This window comes from Mus caroli, unplaced genomic scaffold (assembly GCF_978045245.1).
Source record: "Mus caroli unplaced genomic scaffold, Mus_caroli_1 scaffold_3, whole genome shotgun sequence".
In the NCBI taxonomy this organism is placed as follows: Eukaryota; Metazoa; Chordata; class Mammalia; order Rodentia; family Muridae; genus Mus; species Mus caroli.
Genome location: NW_028227258.1, coordinates 121155935 through 121178473, shown reverse-complemented (window position 1 = coordinate 121178473; position 22539 = coordinate 121155935). Strand labels below are relative to the sequence as shown.

Here is a 22539-nt window from a genome sequence, read left to right as displayed (position 1 = left end):
CTCCATTGTTGGTGGGATTGCAAGCTTGTACAACCACTCTGGAAATCAGTCTGGCGGTTCCTCAGAAAATTGGACATAGTACTACCGAGGATCCCTCAATACCTCTCCCGGACATATATCCAGAAGAAGTCCCAACCGGTAAGAAGGACACATGCTCCACTAAGTTCATAGCAGCCTTATTTATAATATCCAGAAGCTGGAAAGAACCCAGATGCCCCTCAACAGAGGAATGGATACAGAAAATGTGGTACATTTACACAATGGAGTACTACTCAGCTATTAAAAAGAATGAATTTATGAAATTCTTAGGATGGACCTGGAGGGCATCATCCTGAGTGAGGTAACACAATCACAAAGGAACTCAAACAATATGTACTCACTGATAAGTAGATATTAGCCCAAAACTTAGGATACCCAAGATATAAGATACAATTTGCTAAACGCATGAAACTCAAGAATAACGAAGACCAAAGTGTGGACACTTTGCCCCTTCTTAGAATTGGGAACAAAACACCCATGGAAGGAGTTACAGAGACAAAATGCTGGAATTTTAAAGGCTTATAAACCAGGTTCTTTATCCTGGAGACCAGAGGTACAGCAAACACTTTCTGTTTTAATGGGGGGAGGGGTGTACTCTGCGTCTGGTGGATGCCAGAAGCACAGCTGATGACCCATGGGGCTCTAAGGGCCCTACATATTCTAAAGTATCATCAAGTCCAAAGTCAACAGTGCTGATTGAAGAAACAGTAATAAGCAAGGCAAAACCTTTAATCCCAGCAAAGGCAGGCTGTTCTCTGTGTGTTCGAGGACAGCCAGGGCTACACAGAGAAACCATGTCTTGAAAAAAATTGAAAAAAGAAATTTTTTCTCTTTTCTTTTTGGTTTTTCGAGACAGGGTTTCTCTGTGTAGCCCTGGCTGTCCTGGAACTCACTTTGTATAGACCAGGCTGGCCTTGAACTCAGAAATCCACCTGCCTCTGCCTCCCGAGTGCTGGGATTAAAGGCATGCGCCACCATGCCTGGTTCTCTCTCTTTTTTTTTATTCTAATACTAAAGATACAAATCAGGACTTCAAGTATAACTAGGCAAGTGCTCTACCACTGAACTACATCCCAGCCCCTGAAACAGTTAGACATGGTGTATTTAGATGCTGTCAGAAAAGCACCACACTCCATCAAAGTATGTACTTCAAAGGCTAAAGCACCTTTGGGGAAAAAAATCAGGTCATCTCTGATCTCTTACAACCTTCCTGGGTAGTTGTGGGGGATTGTATTTCTATACTAAGGCATGAAAACATTACTATATCTTATTTTCATATCCCCTTCCATATCTAAAATGCCTACATTTCGAAGTCTATTTTTCCAGTAGCACATGAGATTATAATTCATCTTAAAACTGATAATTTCTGTAATAAGGAGTATCAGAGAACAACTTTAGTCATCAGTTTAGGGATCAAATTCAAGTCCTAGGGCTTGCTAGTAAGTGGTATTTCCTACTGAACCATCTCTCCGGCTCTGTTCTATCAGTTTTTTTGTGTGTGTTGAAGTCCTCTCTTTCAGAATATTTATTGTCCCTCAAAATTATGAATATTGATTTGTGGTTCTTACCAGTATTAGTTAAGTTGTAGGCTTTGTCTTGTGGCTGTGAATACAGCCTGCTGAGCCTTGGGCCATTTTCATGAATGTCAGGTACAGCCCATACTCTTTACTAAGTTTCTACAGATTTGGACTTGTGTCCAACACCTTGCAGAGAACAGACATGCTGACTCTGGATCTCAGCCATTTCAAAAACAAGTAGTATTTTCCTCTGATAGGTACAGTTAGTTTCTTTTCTTTACTGATGAGATTACATTTTATCCTTCTGCTTCACTACATGTTCCTCAATAAAAGGACGGAAGCTGCTTTGTAGTTGGTTTCCAAAATGCTTGTCTTTGAATGCTGCCCACTGTTTATTCCCGTTTTTGTGCTTTCCATTTGAAAGCTTTCTAGGATCATAGTGAGAGCAGTGTCTTCTGTCTTCTTTGCTATAATACAGGCTGGTTGCTGGTTCTTGTGTCATCAGTATAATCTCATGAACTTTGTGCTTCCTAGAAACTCATAGTTCTTGACCTCATTTTATTCGTTGTTAAGTGAACTTTAAACATTACTTACACATTATTGTATATCATTATTGAACATAAGCATGTAGTTATGTAATTTTCAACCCAAAATAAAAATCTATTGAAAAAAAATTTTAATGAGTAGAGGGCAAGGGTATGGAGATCAGAAGAAAATATGAGCAAGGAAGTCAGTTCTCTACTGTATGGGTCCTGGGAATTGAGCTTAAATCATCAGACTTGGAGGCCAGTGCCTTTAGCTGCTGAGCCTTCCTTTTAGCTCAATATAAAATCATTCCCTACAAGTTAAAAGGTTGGTGTTTGATTATTTAGGCTCCCCCCTCATATAGTCTTTAAAAATATATTCAGGGTTGCCTTCTCTCTCCCTCTCTCTCTCCCTCTCCCTCTCCCTCTCCCCCCTCCCTCCCTCCTTCCCTCCCTCCCCTGTATATGTGCACCACATACTTGCAGTGTCTGCAGAGGCCAGAAAAGGTTATTGAATACCCTGGAACTGGAGTTAGATTTGGTTTGAGCTACTAAGTAGGTACCAGAGTCGAACCAGAAGAGCTGGTCTTCTTCCAGTGGACCTAGGCTAGGGAGATGTCTCTGTTGATAAAGGGTTTGCCTCGTTAGAGCCTGAATTTGGATCTCCAGTACCATGTAAAACTTTAGGGATGGCGTTGTGTACCTGTAACCCTTGTTCTGGACAGATGGAGCTAGGAGGATCAGTCCAGCCAGAACTTCAACCTCCAGGTGCAATGCAAGATTCCATTTCCAAAAATAAAGTGGAGGGGCTGGAGTGATGGCTCAGCAATTAAAATCACTGTCTACACTTCCTGAGGACCTGAGTTTGACTCCAGGCACCCACATAGCTGCTCACAATCATTTTCAAGTCCAGTTCCATGGTCTATGATGCCCTCTTCTGGCCTCTACAGGCACTGCCCATTTGTAGTACAAACATATAAAAGCAGGAAAAAGTACCCATGCACATAAAAATAAATAAAAGGAGCAACCCTGAAAAATCTGTTTGAATTCAACAACTAGTAATAATTAAATAAGGTGGAGGACAATTTCTGACCAAAACACGCACATGTATACAAACATGTATATACACACAATATATTCTACATCTTATAAGGTATATTCACATATAGACAGTTTTTCTAGGGCAGTGCCTGGCTCACCTTGTCAACTTATGACCACAGATCGACATGACTAAGAATTCTGAAAGAAAGGGATTACTTTGTTTTAGGCATATGAGGCTGAAAGGTAAAGTTGGGTCAGAGAGTGGCATGTGACAGCAAAGCAAAAGTGTTTGGTGTGCTCATATTTAGGCCAGACTAGATGCTAATTCGACTCTGCCAGAAGGATCTTCAGAGCTGAAGCTTGGGCATGTTGCATCAACCATAGCTATTTTACATGAACACAAGGAAGTGTACCTTTTAGCATTAGAGCAGACTTAATATGAAAACAGCCCCACAGATTGTGCATATACATTGTGCATCATGATGTACAAAGGCTCAGCCATAGAGCCTTTCTATGTGATCCTAAAAGGTTTTTTTTTTTTCTTGTCTTTCTGAATGCACAGGAAATAATTTCCATGTCTAGGCCTTGCTTCCTTGTGACTCAGCAAGTCAGTGCCTTGTGGCAGATGAAGTAAGGGCCACCCCAAATTTAGGGAGTCTATATCAATCCTTTTACTCAACCTTGTGTGTGTTTCAAGTTCAACCAGAACAGTTGCTTAGTTCTCTATTAGAATTTGCCTACTAATCTGATCATTGAGTATACTTGTGTTGGATAACACTCTTATAGGACGTTTTTCTTCAGAAAAATGAATAAAAATAATATTTTATAGGGATGAAAGTTTTTTTAATATCTTATATAAAATACTATGTTGTTCCTTCAGGAATCAACATCTGTATCTGAAGAGAGATCAAATCATCTAAATTTGCCAGAGGAAACAGAACAAGAAAAACTACTTTTTGCTTGATGAAGAAACAGAACAGACAGAAAGGATGGAAAACACACATACATACTGGTTGGTCTGATTATGATTCAGATTATGAAATTACTGACTAAGATGTAAACAAAATTTTGATTGTAACTTAGACAGCCTTATGTGGGAGAGCATCATGGAGGAGACCAAACAGGCACACATGTATAACAAACAAAAATTACATCAGAACTTGCTGAAGTTTCAGTGATGCCTTGTATTACTGTGTGAACAGGATCTGTGCACAGAGAGTGAAAATATACATGAAGCCATAAAGGTAACAGTTTCTGGCAGCATGGTTCAGCTGATAGTTTGTTGCTTGTTTTCTTATATTTAGGGGTTTATTTCATACATTTTGAGTATAGATAAATTATACCCAATATATAGATAAAGATAGAGATAATGCAAATATGTTTGATAATCACAACCTTTAAGGAGTAATTTTAAGTGATAATATAATGAATACTTTCATCATCAAAAATATTATTTGCTGACTAAAGCTTGTGGGGAAAAATGCAGTTTCTAATAAGGAATGAAGAAATTACTATGGACAGGCCTACTTGATGTACTCATTCTAATTTTATTCTCTTGCATTTCACCACAGACTCTGGCCTCTATTAAGCTAAGGTAGAAGAGAGAACACAATAGCTGTCTGATCTCCAAATCTCTTAATTTATAGTGGTACAGCTAGGAATATAAGGGTTTCTTTTTCTGCTGCTAACAGTTGTAGGAAGAAAAGCTAGTAGTTGAATAGAGGGGATGGCCTATAATGGGCTTGGTGTGAACAAGAGGCATGACCTTGGAAGTTTCATTATTGCTTTTAGTCACTGCCTTTTTAGAGAACATGCCACTGATATAGCATGTCAGTGACTTAAAGCTTGGACAGTTTTCTGCCCATCTTGCTGCTGTGGGAAAGACTTTTTTATTTTAATTTACTTAATTTTATGTGCATTAATGTGAGGGTGTCAGATCCTGGAACTGGAGTTACAGACAATTGTGAGCTGCCATATGGGTACTGGGATTGAACCCAGATCCTCTGAAATTTCAGCAATTGCTCCTAACTGTTGAGCCATCTTCTCCAGCTCAAGAAGTATGTTTTTATGAAGTTTAGATAATAGGGTTTTATTCATAAAAACACATTCATTGAGAGAGAGGGTTGAGGGACATGAACACATGTCACAATGCAAGTGTGGTGGTGATCAGAGGATAACTTGAAGGAGTTGATTCTCCTTCCATATAGGTCCTGAGTATTGAACTCAGTTCCTTAGGCATGTCAGCAAACACCCTTACTTGCTAAGCATCTTGCACACCCTGCTAACATTATTTCTGATGCTTGGTTCGAGAGTTGATATCTATCTGAGATCATTTGTGTAACAGAAATATAAATATATTCTACTAATTGCTGGGCATGGTGGCATAGGTCTATAGTATGCCAGTTACTTGGAAGTACTCCCAGCAGGAGTAGTAAAAGTTCAAGTCTAGCCTGATCAATTTCACAAAACTCTGCCTCAAAATAGAAAGGGACTGTGGCTGGGTGTTAGATGATTAGCATGATTGAGGCTATTTCCATGCTGTAATCACTGTCCTTGGTTCTGACTTTGTGCTGCATGTGCAATTTCTAATTCCATTAGTGTTGCGCCTGTGGGTCAGCTGAGTACCATAGTCATTGATTGCCAGAGTGTCCCCAGGCATAAGATATGAGGATTTGAAACTGAACAGACATTAAAATAAGCCCACAATTAGCAGTAACCACTCATGGATGATAATGATCAATGTTCTAAAAGAATAAACATGTCAGATTAGACAAAGTGGACCCTTAGAAAGGTAAGAACAAAACGTGTAAAGCATCTAGGATCTGAAAGGGGACACTGAGAAGTCAGTTAGCTTATAAAAAGATGATGGCTGTGAAGGCAGGCTAGGCTCTGTAATCTGTGACATGGCTGTAACACTATCCTATTTTTAATTCTAAAAGATCACTGTGTTCCTTATGACAGAAAATGGGTTATAAGGGAAAAAATGGGCAAGAAAGTCTTAACAGGCTGTCCATCAGGAAGATGAAGAGCACAGTAGTCTGACTTAGACTGGTAGCACAGGAAATATGGAAATGAGAAGAACTACATTTGAGCCCTCATCGATACATAAGAGAGAAGAATTAGGTGTGTCAGAAACCTGACAGCTGGTTAGGTAGAATGGAGAGCATGCCAAGATGACAAGGCATTTTTTATGAAAAAGTATTCGTGGTTTCATAAGCTGTGTTGAGCCAGTGTGATAGGTGCAGGCTCACATATGTTTATTGCTAAAGACCAGTGAAATAGCCACATGATAGATGCTGGAACATCCTAGAATCTCCAAAGGTATTCAAGGTGAATGATTAGAAGAGTGAAATGCCAGTGCTTTCTGAAAGATCACTGTGGAATTTTATTGATGGTGGTAGGCAGAGATTGAGAAGTTCAACCTTGCAGAAACTACAAAACAAAACAACCCCAGAGACTAGACAGTGTTGGTGATTCTAGTAAGACGACTTTCATCATCAAATGGTTGCCTTAAAAGAACAAATTGTGTACTTTGTTGGCAGGGGAGAATAGTCAGGAATGTGGGTTTCTTAGGCAAGGTTCAGCCATTGTACTTGAGATGTGTTGATCCCTGAAATTTCTCAAAATCTAGGAAATTCTACTGCCTAAGTTGTGGTTCTGGGGTATTGCATTATGTTCTCCCTTAACTTAAAAAAAAAAAGGTAAAAAATAGATTCTCAGTAATAGAACCCCCTCCCCCCCCCGCCAGGGAATAGGAGATGGCCTAGAGATGTAGCCCCGCAGCCCAAGTGCTTTTGGGTGACTGAAGTGCTTAGGGGCTAGAGAGAGCTCAGCAGCTTAAAGTACTTGCTACTTATCTAAAGAACCCAAACCCTCTTCTGGCCACTGAGGGATATGGGCACACACACGGAGAACATTGATATATGCAGGTAAAACATTTGTACACATAGAGTAAAAATAAATAAATCTTAATAAATAAATAAATACATTAAGATGGAGAATGTCCTCATGCATGTGCATATACATGGACATACACACAGACACATGACATCACATACACAAAAATTATTAAATGTTTTTTTTTTTAAGTTAACCTGATCCTATCAATTTCATGGGTGCCTACTACAAGAAAATTTAGATCAATTTGAATCTATTTTATTTATGAAGCACAAGATATTTACTCAATTATTTTATAAGGAAAGAGTAGTCAAAAGTTAATAATTTAACTACTTGAACTGCTGTGTGTGAGAATGAACAAAGTATGACACAGACAAACCATATCTTAAAATAATTGATGTCGGAATTACTAAGCAAATGTACATTACCTGTGTTTATCATGTTTAAGGAAATACAAACTTCCTCAGGGGGCAGAGTGCGGTGGCACAGCCCTTTAATATGATTACATTTTGCACTTAGGATGCCGGGGTGGCAGATTTCTGTGAGATAAGCTTGTGGTGCATAGTGAGACTGTGTCTCAACAACAACAGAACGAAAAACAAAAAAGACAATAATTTCAAATAATAATCATAGAAGTTGATTGATGGGATTAACAGCAAATTAGATTCAGTAGAAAACTGCACATAGGTGATTGGGAATCAAAAGCAACATGAAAAGCAGGCACAAAAGGGTTTTGTTTTTTTTTTTTTTGAATTTTTTTTATTAAGTATTTTCCTCAATTACATTTCCAATGCTATCCCAAAAGTCCCCCATACCCTCCCCCCACTTCCCTACCCACCCATTCCCACGTTTTTGGCCCTGGCGTTCCTCTGTACTGGGGCATATAAAGTTTGCATGTCCAATGGGCCTCTCTTTCCAGTGATGGCCTACTAGGCCATCTTTTGATACATATGCAGGTAGAGTCAAGAGCTCCGGGGTACTGGTTAGTTCATAATGTTGTTGAACCTACAGGGTTGCAGATCTCTATAGCTCCTTGGATACTTTCTCTAGCTCCTCCATTGGGGGCCCTGTGATCGATCCAATAGCTGACTGTGAGCATCCACTTCTGTGTTTGCTAGGCCCCGGCCTAGTCTCACAAGAGACAGCTATATCAGGGTCCTTTCAGCAAAATCTTGCTAGTGTATGCAATGGTGTCATCGTTTGGAGGCTGATTATGGGATGGATCCCTGGATATGACAGTCTCTAGATGGTCCATCCTTTTGTCTCAGCTCCAAACTTTGTCTCTGTAACTCCTTCCATGGGTGTTTTGTTCCCAATTCTAAGAAGGGGCAAAGTGTCCACACTTTGGTCTTCGTTCTTCTTCAATTTCATGTGTTTTACAAATTGTCTCTTATATCTCGGGTATACTAAGTTTCTGGGCTAATATCCACTTATGAGTGAGTACATATCATTTGAGTTCTTTTGTGATTGTGTTACCTCACTCAGGATGATGCCCTCCAGGCTCAACCATTTGCCTAGGAATTTCATAAATTCATTCTTTTTAATAGCTGAGTAGTACTCCATTGTGTAAATGTACCACATTTTCTGTATCCATTCCTCTGTTGAGGGGCATCTGGGTTCTTTCCAGCTTCTGGATATTATAAATAGGGCTGCTATGAACATAGTGGAGCATGTGTCCTTTTTACCGGTTGGGACTTCTTCTGGATATATGTCCAGGAGAGGTATTGAGGGATCCTCGGTAGTAGTATGTCCAATTTTCTGAGGAACCGCCATACTGATTTCCAGAGTGGTTGTACAAGCTTGCAATCCCACCAACAATGGAGGAGTGTTCCTCTTTCTCTACATCCTCGCCAGTTATTAAAGTTATTAAAGTCCTTCTTGATGTCCTCTACCATCATCATGAGATATGCTTTTAAATCCAGGTCTAGCTTTTCGGTTGTGTTGGGGTGCCCAGGACTAGGTGGGGAGGGAGTGCTGCATTCTGATGATGGTGAGTGGTCTTGATTTCTGTTAGTAGGATTCTTACGTTTGCCTTTCGCCATCTGGTAATCTCTGGAGCTAGTTGTTATAGTTGTCTCTGGTTAGAGCTTGTTCCTCAGGTGATTATGTTAGCCTCTATCAGCAGACCTGGGAGACTAGCTCTATCCTTAGTTTCAGTGGTCAGAGTACTCTCTGCAGACAAGCTTTCCTCTTGCAGGGAAGGTGCCCAGATATCTGGTGTTCGAACCTGCCTCCTGGCAGAAGTTGTGTTCCACTCACCAGAGGTCTTAGGATCCCGTGGGGGATCCTGTGTGGGTCCTTGCGGGTGTCCGGTGACTCCCCGGGCCAGGAACCCCGGTGCTGCAGTGGACCGGAATGGTGGTCGGATGTCCGGAGCCCGAAAAGGGCGCTGCCTCAAGCTCTGTGGCTCCCACCTGTTCCTGAAGCTGTCTGCTTCTGTGCACACTCTCACCTGTGCAGACTACTTTTCGGCTGAGTCCCAGAACCAAGATGGCTCCCGCCGTTCCTGAGGCAAAAACCTTCTGGGCCGGGTGGACAACTGTCCTCTGGCCGGGGAGGTGGTCAGATGTCTGGAGCCCGAAACGGGCGCTACCTCAGAAGCGCTGTGGCTCCTGCCTGTCCCAGAAGCTGTCCCCTTCTTTGTGCACACTCTCCCCTGTGCAGACTACTTTTCGGCGGAGTCCCGGAACCAAACAAAAGGGTTTTTGTGGTGTATACCATTTTTCTCTAATATTAAGTCGATTTTACTATAAGGCCTTTTATTTTAAAAATAAATATAGGGTGGCAAATATAGGGTGACAGCACAGGACATGGTAAGAAAGAAAAGACAAGGGTCCTTGGGGTGGTTTGTTTAAACACAAATATTTAAATAGCTGAAGTAAGCAGAGTGTCAGAATTTATGCAAAACATTGAAGAAATGAAAGAAGAGGTGGACAGGAAAATGATGGTCTAAATCTGCATATGTATTGTGTAAGTGTGTGTGTGTGAGTGTGTGTGCATGTAAAACACAGTGACCTGAGATTCATGTGCAGTTTTAAATAATTCAGAGTAGTCAAAATAATGTAAAGACAACCAAGTTAGACTGTAGATGCACCTCACTAGGAAAATAATTACCTTGAATTCTAGCAACTGTATTGTGTTCTTAGCACAGCAGCCAAAGATTAAAAGAAAAAGCTACAGTTATCATGACTGCATAAGGATAGACATAATGGTAATTGGAATATAATTAAGAGTCCAAATAAAACAGTCTTGTGTATCAGAAATTATTATTAACCAAATTAAATACTTGCAATCCTCAGCTGCAGAGCAAGTTTGAGGCCAGCTTTAAGCAAATGAGACCCTAATCTGAGAAGATTACTAGGAATTTAATGTCTAAATGTAAATGCAAAAGACATGAAACTCCTTTTGTTGGCTTTCTGTTGGTATTTTTTTGTTGTTGTTGTTGTTGTGCTGAGGATGGACCCTGTGCTCTGTCTAACTGTACTACCTCTAACCTATCCTGAAGTTCACAAAGGGGAAAAGAAATACAGTAAAGAAAAGTTGTTGGAACAACTGAAGATTGACATACAGGTAATCTACATGCAAACTCACATTCTTGGTGGAATTTAACTCAGTGGATTATAAGTATAAAATAAGAACAGTAAAATCCAATCTGAATGGCCTTGGGATTGCCGTGATTTTTGTATAACACCAAAGTTTTATCTATGGGGAAAAAAAAAATCTATGGACTGGACTTCATTCAATTTAAAAACAGTTGCTCTTTGAAAGCCACTGGCAAGAGATAGGAGAAACAAGCTGACTAGGAGGAAATATTTGTCAAAAATATGTATGACAAAGTGCTCCTATCAAAAATATATACACAGGATTTTAAAATAGGAAATCAAGCTGGTTTAAAGGTGGTCAAAAATGCTCACACAGCTCTAGACTCCTGAGATCACAGCACTTGGAAGAAGAGGATCAGGAGCTTAAGGCCAGCGTCTACTACATCACAGTTACGACACCAGCCTGGGAGATAAGAGACTCAAAAGCCAGAAACAAAAATTGCCCAAGACCTAGACTGACTTCATCAAAGAAAAACAGGTGGCAAGTGAAAGTAGAAAAAGATGGTCCACGTGGAATTTTACTGGGGAGTTCCAGCTAGAACAGAAAGGTGCTATAACACCACCATTAAGATAGCCAAGCACCAAACTAGTGAACATACCAAATGCAAAGACTGGAAGAGGGGCAGCTTGTCGTGGACATTCAAAATAGCAATCACTTTTGAAGGCTGTTTCAACAGTCCCTTACAAATTTAAATACTATTACAAGTAAATTTACCACAAGATAGAATTTATAGCCATACAATAGCCTGTGTATGGCTGTGTACAGCAGTTTTAATAATTAACCATAATTTTCTAAACTTGGATGTAACCAAGGTAAATCTCAGGAAGTCAGTAGAGAAACCATGGATGGTACATCCAGACAATGAACTCTTGTTGATTACTATATGTAATCAAGTTGGGGGAATTAGGGTGAGTCTTAAGTTTGTGTTTCTAAGTAAAATCAATCTGAAAAAGCTGAACCGTGTATGAACTCCAGCTGTAGCATTCTGGAAGATCAACTGGAGACAATAAGAACTGTTTGCCAGTGGTGTGGAAAGGGCTGAGAAGACTGGACAGTGTAGCCAGTGTCAGCCAATGGTGAAACTTTTGTCAAAACACAGAGTTGCTCCATTCTGAATGGACTGTGGACTTTGATGTCAGTTATAAGTAGTATATCATTCTGGTACAGCTCACTGATAGTGGGGAGGACGTGTTTGTGTGGGTGCAGGAGATGTGTCGCAATAACTGCTTCTGCCAAGTTGTGCTTTGTTTATATAACTACATTAAATACAGAGACCTATAAGAATATGATTGAGGTTAAAGTACTTAGAAATATATATTTGGACTCATTTAAAATATATAAAGACAAGCCTAACAACCCACCTCAAAAATGGGGTAAATTTAAACATTTTTCTAAAGATGTATTTATACAGCAGTAAAGTGAAAACCTAAATCAATAGCCAGATACCTTCTCATAACAATGGCATGGCTATCATTATTTACAGAAAGTAGACACTGGAAATGCTATTGAGGGGAGGAATTGAAGCCTCCTGTCCCCAGCCTCCCTCCCCCATTTAAAATAGATGATCTACTTTGGCTGACAGTTGGGTTATCACATGACCCAGCAATTCCATTGTTCTATGTGTGAACTAATACAAATGAAAACATGTCCACACAAATTGTTGTTTTTAAACAAAATCTCAGTCATTCAATTTTACCAATGAACACTTGGGAGCCAGGTGCTGGGTAAAAGCTTGCTAGCTCATAGAGGCAGAGAAAGCACCCAGCTGATTCTCAAAAAAAAAAAAAAAAATCCTTCAAACTAAATGTCCCTCTTCTATATCCTGTGGGTCTCCCTTTACTGTCATCTGGAAGCTTGCTTGCTCCTCCTCTTGACACTACAACTGAAACCATGTTTTTCCAGCAAATAACACAATCTCAGGGTTCACAGAATAATCAAATATCCTGTGGCAACAAATACTTGTGTTTATGTACAAATACTCATCATGGAATGAGAAAAGTGAAAGTGCAGCTCTCAACAGCTGATAGCTGTGGTGTATCCATGTAGCAGAGTACTTTGAGCAAGTGGCACAGCATGAAAGATTCTGGAGACAGTAAGTCAGAGCACTCCTAAAGTTTGGCCATGTTCTGAGTGTATTTATATGGAATATCCAGGACAAGGATGTCTACATGATTAGAGTATAGTTTGTGGTTTCTTTGGATGTAGGTTGGAGGATGGGAGGGCTTATGTGGAGTGGATGCTGATGGAAGCTTGGTTTCTTTGGGGATAATGAAAACATTCTAATTTAATGGTTGCAGAACTAAATATGTAAAAATGATTGAATTATATATTTGAATTTTATGAATCATATTTTAAAGGTTATTATATGAAATAACAGGAGAGTATTGCAGTGGTATGTGCTTATAGGTCCAGTTTACTTGTAAAACTGAAACAGGAAGATTGTTTGAGGCTAACCTGGGTAGCACACACACAAGGCAGCAAACACTTTGTCTCAATAAGTGTATCAACAAATGACACACTTAAATTGATGGATAGCATTGTTAGCATATTAGTTTCATTAAAGCAATCTGGACTCTTCAGTCCTTGTCAAAATCTTGGCAGCTTTTTTTTTTCTTTAAGAAACAGAACTACCAGGGGCTGGAGAGATGGCTCAGTGCTTAAGAGCATTGACTGCTCTTCCAGAGGTCCTGAGTTCAATTCCCCACAATCACATGGTGGCTTACAACCATCTGTAATGGAATCTGACATCCTCTTCTGGTATGTCTTAAGACAATGACAGTGTACTTACATAAAACAAGTAAAGAAATAGAAATATCTTATATCTTGGTGTAACTCTAACCAAGCAAGTGAAAGATCTGTATGACAAGAATCAAGTTTCTGAAGAAAGAAATCAAAGATCTCAGAAGATGGAAAGATCTACCAAGCTCATGGTTCGGCAGGATTAACATAGTAAATGGCCATCTTACCAAAAGAAGTCTACAGATTCAATGCAATCCCTATCGTAATTCCAACTCAATTCTTCACAGAGATAGAACAATTCTCAAATTCATCTGGAATGGGTAGAAACCCAATATAGTAAAGACAATTCTCAACAATAAAAGAACTTCTGGAGGAATCACCATCACTGACCTCAAGCTCTACTACAGAGCATGATATTGGTACAGAGACAGACAGGTAGATCAGTGGAGTAGAACTGAAGACCCAGAAATAAAACCACACACCTATGGTCACCTGTTATTTGACAGAGAAGCCAAACCATCCATTAGAAAAAAGTATTTTCAACAAATGGTGCTGTTCTAATTGGAGGTTGATGTATAGAAGAATGCAAATCTATCCATTTTTATCTCCTTGTACAAAGCTCAAGTCCAAGGTCCAAGTGGATGAAGGACCTTGATGTAAAACCAGATATGCTGAATCTAATATTGGACCTCATAAAATCAAAAGGTTCTATAAGGCAAAGGACACTATCAATAGGACAAAACAGCAACCTACAGATTTACCAACCCTACATCCGATAGAGTGCCAATATCCAATATATACAAAGAACTCAAGAAGTTAGACTCCAGAGAACCAAATAACCCTATTAAAATATTGGGTATAGAGCTAAAGAAAGAATTCTCAACCAAGGAATCTTTTTTTTTAATATTTTTTTATTACGTATTTTCCTCAATTACATTTCCAATGCTCTCCCAAAAGTCCCCCATACCCCCCCCCCCACTTTCCTACCCACCCATTCCCATTTTTTGGCCCTAGCGTTCCCCTGTACTGGGGCATATAAAGTTTGCATGTCCAATGGGCCTCTCTTTCCAGTGATGGCCGACTAGGCCATCTTTTGATACATATGCAGCTAGAGTCAAGAGCTCAGGGGTACTGGTTAGTTCATAATGTTGTTCCACCTATAGGGTTGCAGATCCCTTTAGCTCCTTTCAACCAAGGAATCTTGAATGGCTGAGAAGTACCTAAAGAAATGTTCAACATCCGTAGTCATCAGGGAAATACAAATAAAAATGACCCTGAGATTCCACCTCACACCAATCAGAATGGCTAAGATCAAAAACACTGGTGGCAGCAGATGCTGGTGAGTATCTGGAAAAAGAGGAATACTGCTCCATTGCTGGTGGGACTGCAAGCTGGTAAAACTACTTTGGAAATCAATCTGATGGTTCCTCAGAAAATTGGAATTAGTTCTACCTGAAGACCTAGCTACATCACTCCTGGGTATATACCCAAAAGATGTTCCAACATATAACAAGAACACATGCTCCACTATGTTTATAGTAAACTTATAACAGTCAGAAGCTGGAGAGAACCCAGATAAAGAATGGATACAGAAAATATCATGTATTTACATAATAAAGTACTTACTCAGCTCTTACAAGTGACTTCATGAATTTTGCAGGCAAATGGATGTAATGAGAAAATATCATCCTGAGTGAGGTAACCCAGACCCAAAAGGTCACACATGGTTTTTACTCACTGATAAGTAGATATTAGCCCAAAAGGTCAGAATACTCATGATAAAACTCACAGACCATATGAAGCTTGACAAGAAGGAAGACCAAAGTGTAGATGCTTCAATCCTACTTAGAAGGAGGAACAAAATAATCACAGGAGGTGGAAGGTGGGGCTGGGGGGCTTGAGAGGGAGAGAGGAGGGGGAGGGGAAAGAGGGCAAGGTCAGGTATGGGAAGAGACAGAGAGATCCAGAGGGTCCGGAGAATGAATGGAAATATGTAGCAGGGGGAGGAGGGAGCTACTAGAAAGTCCCAGATGTCCCAGAAGTGAGCGATTCCCAGGACCCAACAGGGATGACAGTGGAAATATCCAACAAAGTGGAGATAGAACCTGTAGTGGCCACCTCCAGTAGATAGGCATGGCCCCCCAAGTTGTGGGATGGGGTCACTCACCCATCTCAATTTTTAAACCAGAATTGTTACTGTCTAAAGGAAACACAGGGACAAAAAAAGAATGGAGCAGAAACTGAAGGAAAGGCTACCCAGAGACTACCCCAACACTATTGCTGATGCCAAGAAGTGCTTTCAGATAGGAGCCTGGTGTGGCTGTCCTGTGAGAGGCTCTGCCAGCATCTGACTAAGACAGATGCAGTGGATAGTGAGAATTTAAAAGCAGTTATTAAGAGTAACTTAGACAATTCTGTCTATGATAGTTTGAAAGTCATGAAGAACTTGTTTTCATGGCCATAATCAGTCATCAAAAAAATGAAAGGCTGAAACAAAACAAATTTATGTTTGGGTGAACGAGGCTGTATCTGTGCTATCCTCAGGTTCAGGCCACGGTGTTTGGATTTGTAGCTTGTATTGTGTTCTATCCTGTTTAAGAGTCTTTACTTTTTTATTCATGAATTTAATGATAAACTAATATGGATGTGTATGCATGTGCGCATGTTTGTGTGTGGAGATCTCAGGGCAACGTGCAAGAGCTTGTTCTCTCCACTTACGAGGGTCCCAGCAACTGGTTACTCCTGTCATCAGGCTTGGTAGCAGGAGCTTTTACCCACAGGATCATCTTGCTATTCTCAGTAATGATGTATTTGCTAAAGCAGTCAAGTGGGGAGCAGGACTGAAATCTGAACTGTCTGAAGAAGCCTCATGCTGTCTGTCCTGACACCCATGTGGTGCTTGTAATAGTACTTCTCTGGAGTACTTTCCATGTGCTCAGTATGAATCCAACTACAATCCAACTTCTATACTTAAATCAAATTAGTATAGCTCCAAATCTACCCTGTAAGGTTTTAATGTTTCAAAAACTGTTAGCATATATCTATTATACAAGCTGATGGGTTTCAAATGACACTTTAATTAAAGCATGTCATAGATTTTGACCATATCCTACCCACCATTACTCTCACCTGTTTCCTATCCCCAAATAATGCTATTTGCTTTCATCCCAGGGTGTGGAGTATGTGTGCAACCTAGAGTCTATATATGAAAGAAAACATACAATGTTTATCTTGGCTCAATCCAGAATAAACTCCTTGTCTTTTTTGTTCTGGTGTTTTTTGTTTTCTTTCTTTTTTTAAAAATTTATTTATTTATTATATGTAAGTACACTGTCGTTGTCTTCAGACACTCCAGAAGAGAGCATCAGATTTCATTACGGATGGTTGTGAGCCACCATGTGGTTGCTGGGATTTGAACTCAGGACCTTTGGAAGAGTAGTCAGCACTCTTAACTGCTGAGCCATCTCACCAGCCCCCGTTTTTTGTTTTCTTTTGTTGTTTCTTTTGAGACAGGATCTCAAGGATGCCCTTGAATTTACTATATAGCTGAGGATAACGTTGTTCAGACTCTTCCACCTTTACCTACTTAGTGATGGATGAGAGACTTGTGTTATCATGCCTGGTTTATGCAGTGCTGGGGATTGAGTGTAGGGTTTTGCATATGCTAATTATGTGACTTGTCAACTATATTCCTAGCCTATAATTACTATCTTTGGTTATTAGTAATCTCTTTAACACATTTTTAGATTTGTGGTATTATTTTATATTTCTGTATTTATATATGTATATGTTGCCTTATGCCTGTAAGAGGTCAGAAGAGGGCATAATATCCTCTGTGATGATTCAAATGAGAATGGTCCCCACATCTGTTTGAACACTTCCCAATTGGTGGACATGTTTAAGAATGATTAGGGGGTGTGGTCTTGTTGGAGGAGGTGTGTCACTATAGGCAGGCTTTGACATTTCAAAAGACTCCTGCCATTCCCAGTATGCCTCCTGCTTATGGATCCAGATATGAGCTCTTAGCTGTAACTGTTGCCACGCCTTTTGCTCTGCCATCATGAATCTTTCTGTTTCCAGAAGCCTAACTTCTTTTACAAGTTGCCTTGGTGGTCTTTTGTCATAGCAGTAGATTAATAACTAAGACACTTTCAGACTGGGACTAGAGATGATTGTGATACCATGTGGATTCTGAGAATCAACTGGGTCATCTGCAAGAGCAGCAAGTGCTCTTAGTCTCAGATTATTAGTAATTATTATTACTTTTTAATTACAATTATTAGTAATCTTAATTTCATGTTGAAAGTTCCATTTTGGAGATTGGAGGACCTAGACTTTTTTTGAGGAGCTTTTCTGTCTACAAAAGGGTCAATCATTAAAAAGTTGTACCAGATCTTTAAGAACAGTATTGTGCATTATACTGGACATTATCATAAATGGGTATAGTATTTAAGACAAAGAACCAGTGTTCATGTTTTGATAGACACTTCACTAGAGAGAATAGTGCTTACCAAATTGATTTTAAAAATCCGTTCAATTCTGCTTTGTTTTGTTTTTATGAATTTGACATATAAAAATTTGACATGGCTGTCTAAGGAACAGAAATTCTGAGCATATCCTAAATGTTGGGCAGAGTAGTATGAACATGTGTAAGTTGTCACAGGGGAGCAGTGCAGTGGCCACAGCGCTGTGTACATGCACATTTGCTAGTGACAGGTTTCAGATGAGTCCATGTTTACCACATGGTGCTGAGAATGAAATGACATCACAGACCTGTGCTTATATTATCGTTCCGATTTATCCCAAGGAAGAACAAAATCATAAGAACCTTAAGAGAAACAGAAGGTGTGTGTATGTGATGTATATTGCTCACAAACACACACATATACCTATTGGGACTTGAGGCCTCATGCATGGAAAAAGTTTTCTTACATAGACATTAAAAGACAATGGATAAGAATTAATATAAAGAATTTGTGAGTCTTGATGAGGAATTTTCTGGCCAAGTTGGCCTGTGGGAGATTATCTTATTTGAAAATTGATGTAAAAAGATTCACACACTATGGGTAGTGCTAATCCCTAGGCATGCAGGCCCTAACTGTGTGAGAGTATAGAAAGCTGCTGGAAGTAAGTCCTAGCTGTGAGGGTGCATTTGTTATCGTTCAGTGGATGAGATGTGAGTAGCTGTCCAAGCCCCTGCCTGACTTCCTTACAGTCTTCCTTACAGTTCTGGATGGTAGCATGGAACTGTAAGTCAGATAAACCCCTAAGTTGTTTTTGATAAGTATATTTTATCACAGCAATCTGATGCTGATACTAGATTTGAAAAAGTTGGGTTAATGTCTTGGCATGCATCTATATCAAGTGGCTTTTATCCCAAAGACCTAGAGATGATAAGGTAGTCAAAACATATTTTGGTATATAATTAATAGGGAGAAAGAAAAGTGGGTAAATGATTGGACTTGTCAGTGTAGTAAAGAACTGAACAGAAATCAGTAGACACCCCGAGCACACATTCTGAGAGAAGATAGCTGTAATTATCATGATCATAGGGCCATAAGATGCCTCACTTGTAGCCTTTTAGCTTTAATCTTTCTTTCTGTAGGCTTCTGCTGAGGTCATGTTAGTCCTTTTTATTAACTGCTGTATGCCCACCACCAGATTCTAGCTCATATTGCACACAGTAGAGAAAGGTGAAGCGTAGAACATATTTTAGAGTCATGGCTTCAGTTTCTCTATTCATGGCACCATTAATTTCAGAAAAGGGGATTCCAGTGATCCTAACACTGTCTTTCCACATTAACAATGCACATTGTTTTATGCTTTCTGAAAAAGTTGTAATAATATAACAAATTACCTGCATTGTTCACTGAGTTTAAATAGTTGTTAATATCTTCCCTTTATTCTCCTAGTGTAATACAGACATTTACATTTTCCTAAATATTTGAGGGTTGGTAATAGACATTATGTCACTTAGACACAAATCAAAATCATCACCTTGTCTCTTCATAGGAAGTGAAGTGTGTTTTCCTACATAATATTAATTATCAAGTAAGAAATTTGACATTGATGGAATATGTTATTGAGTATACAGTCTCATATTTTCAAAAATTATCTTAGAACTTTAAAAAATTGCTACAACTAGGAAGCATACATTTCAGAATTTCAGAAATATGTTTTCCATTTAGTAATTATGTAGCCTTTAAAATTTTTTCTTTATTTATGTCTTTCACAACATCAAAAGATTCTGAAGTGCCCAATGCAGTTTTTATTTTTAATTTTCAGGGTCTTTATCTTAACAGGTAGCATTGGGTTAACCATTTTGGGGTTCACTTCAAGGCTGATGATATGGTGAGAGTTAATGATATGGATGCTGTCTACAGATTGCGTCACTGTGAAAGTACCTTTCTCACCTTGTAATATATTCAGAGAGAAGCTTGGAAACTAATCAATTTCTTATCTTCTATTGATATTATTTTCCTAGTAAGCATTCTTCTGTACAGAACTTTTGACTCCATTTTAAAATATTTTTAATCTACCCTCTTGTCAGAATAGATTCTAGAATGAATTCTTTCACCCATTGTGTTCATTTTTGTGTTCAAAGATCCCTCCATTCTTTGCAAGCTGGAGCCTTTTAAGATGACTTCCATATACAACTGGAACACTCCCGTCTGTTTAGTACCTTTATACGTTATGGTACAGGGCAGTGTGCTTGCCTGCCTTTTTTTGTCTCCATGTGTATGCTCTTCAGTTCTTTGCTTGTCATAAAGCTTTACTTAATTTACAATGTTAACATTTCAAGCACTTTATCTATTTACTTGTGTATATTTGTGCACACACATGTATCTCACAGTACACACATATAGTTCCAAGGACAACTTGTGGAAGTCAGTTCTTTGTTTGCACCATGTGGATCTTGGGGATATAAAACTCAGATCATCAGACCCAGTAGTGGCAAACATCTATACCCCGTGTACCATCTGACCAACCTTCAGCCATTTAAAAGAAAACATTTTTTAAAGATTTATTTATTTTATATATATGGATTCACTGTAGCTGAACAGATGGTTGTGACCCTTCATGTGGTTGTTGGGAATTGAATTTTTAGAACCTCTGCTCACTCTGGTCAAGCCCCCTCACTCCAGTTGGCCCTGCTCACTCAGTCCCTGCTCGCTCCAGCCCCCCAGTGTTTTTTATTATACATAAGTACACTGTAGCTGTCTTTAGACGTGCCAGAAGAGGCTGTCATATCTCATTATGGGTGTTTGTGAGCCACCATGTGGTTGCTGGGATTTGAACTCAGAAGAGCAGTCAGTGCTCTTAACCACTGAGCCATCTCACCAGCCCCATCCTTTAGCCATTTTAATAGGAATAATTTTTCTGGTTACTTTTTTTTTTTTTTTTTGGTTTTTTCGAGACAGGGTTTCTCTGTATAGTCCTGGCTGTCCTGGAACTCACTTTGTAGACCAGGCTGGCCTCGAACTCAGAAATCCGCCTGCCTCTGCCTCCCGAGTGCTGGGATTAAAGGCGTGCGCCACCACGCCCGGCTCTGGTTACTTTTTGTCTTAGGTTTTTATTGCTGTTCAGAGACATCATGGCTATGACAATTATAAAGGAGAACATTTAATTGGGGCTGGCTTACAGTTTCAGAAGTTTAGTTCATTATCATCATGGTGAGAAACATGGCATGATACAGGCAGATATAGGCTAGAGAAGGTGATTTTTTTAAAGATTTATTTATTTATTTTATGTATGAGTACACTATTGCTCTCTTCAGACACACCAGAGGAGGGCATCAGACCTCATTACAGATGGTTGTAAGTTACCATGTGGTTGCTGGGAATTGAACCCAGAACCTCTGGAAGAGCAGTCAGTGCTCTTAGCCATTGAGCCATCACTCCAGGCCTGAGAGTTCTAGATCTTAATCTGAAGGCAGCAGGAGGAGACTGTGTGCCACACTGGGCTGTAGCTTGAGCATGGGAGACCTCAAAGCCTGTCCCCACAGTGACAGCACTTCTCCAACAAAGCCACATCTACTCCAACAAGGCCATGCCTCCTAATAGTGCCACTTCCTATTGGCTATGCATTTAAACACATGATTCCAGGGGCCATTGTTATTCAAACCACCATACTTTTTAAGCAGGTGTGTGTGTGTGTTTGTGCATGCTCACGCACATGCATATAGCACATGTATAGTGATCAGAGGATTTCTCTCAGACATTTCCTCTCCTCTCTTGCGGGATGAGGAGACTGAACTTGGCTTGTTAAGCCATCTTGCTAACCACTACTTTCAAACGTGTCCTTCCCAGATTCTAGCCTTGCCTTGCTTCTCGGATTACTTTGCTAATAACTTGGCTTATTCAAAAACTCCCTAGTATCTCTGTGGGGCTGTACTAGTACATAACCAGTAACCTGCTAAGTTCTCAAGTGTGTGGCTGGTGTTCTGTAAATATCTCAGTTTCACTGTGTTTACCACGAAAAGGGAAACCAAGCTCATTCTCTTTCTTGTGCTTCTTGTTTTATTCAGGTGCTGGTCTTTCCTGCCCATTTCTCTGCCATGCATCTTCTCATAACCTTTATCTGATAGGTTCTTTGCATTCATTCTCTTGCTCCCTTGTGTTCCAGTTCTTTTCAGCCTAAGGAATAAGGAAATTTCCTGCAAAGTTCCAGGTGTGGTACTGGTTTTCAGGTAAGGCTTTGTACAAGAACGTGGTTTGGGGTTTGTTTGCTTGTTTTCCACCCTCTCTTTGATATGCTTTCCTCTGCGTTTTTCCTCTTCCACCTTCCTTTCTCTCCATGGGCACAGTAATGGGCACAGGCGGTTCAAGCAGTCTCCTGCACATGCTATTTCCCTTAGTGCCTTCATGGGTGCTTACTTGCCAAGCTCCTTTTCATCCTCTAGCTGGCAAACCCAGGTCACATCACACAGTAGCCCAGGAAATGCTTTTATTGATAGATTATTGTCTCTTCCTCTTTTTCTTCTTTTTTTGAGGGTGAAGGGCTGAGCATCAAAGTCTGTGCTCTCTACTACTGAGCTAAACCCCAGGGTACCTCCTTTATCCTCCCCCCTTGTCTCTTTTCACCTTCCTTTCTACCCTTTTCTTTCTCTCCATTTCTCACCTTCCTCTGACACATTCTGTAGCCCAGGCTAGCCTTGAAATTAAGATCCCATTAGAAGT

At 39.8% G+C, this 22539-nt stretch overlaps 1 protein-coding gene across 1 annotated transcript in view; it reads left to right on the top strand.

Annotated features, from left to right (window-relative positions):
- Positions 1–912: 912 nt before the first annotated feature.
- The window catches only part of LOC110291106 (la-related protein 1B-like), a 67780-nt gene continuing 46153 nt past the window's right edge, over positions 913–22539 (top strand). Inside the window, exon 1 of the mRNA XM_021158062.3 lies at positions 913–4133. The gene's annotated coding sequence lies outside the window, so the exon portion shown is untranslated. The remainder of the gene's footprint in view (positions 4134–22539) is intronic.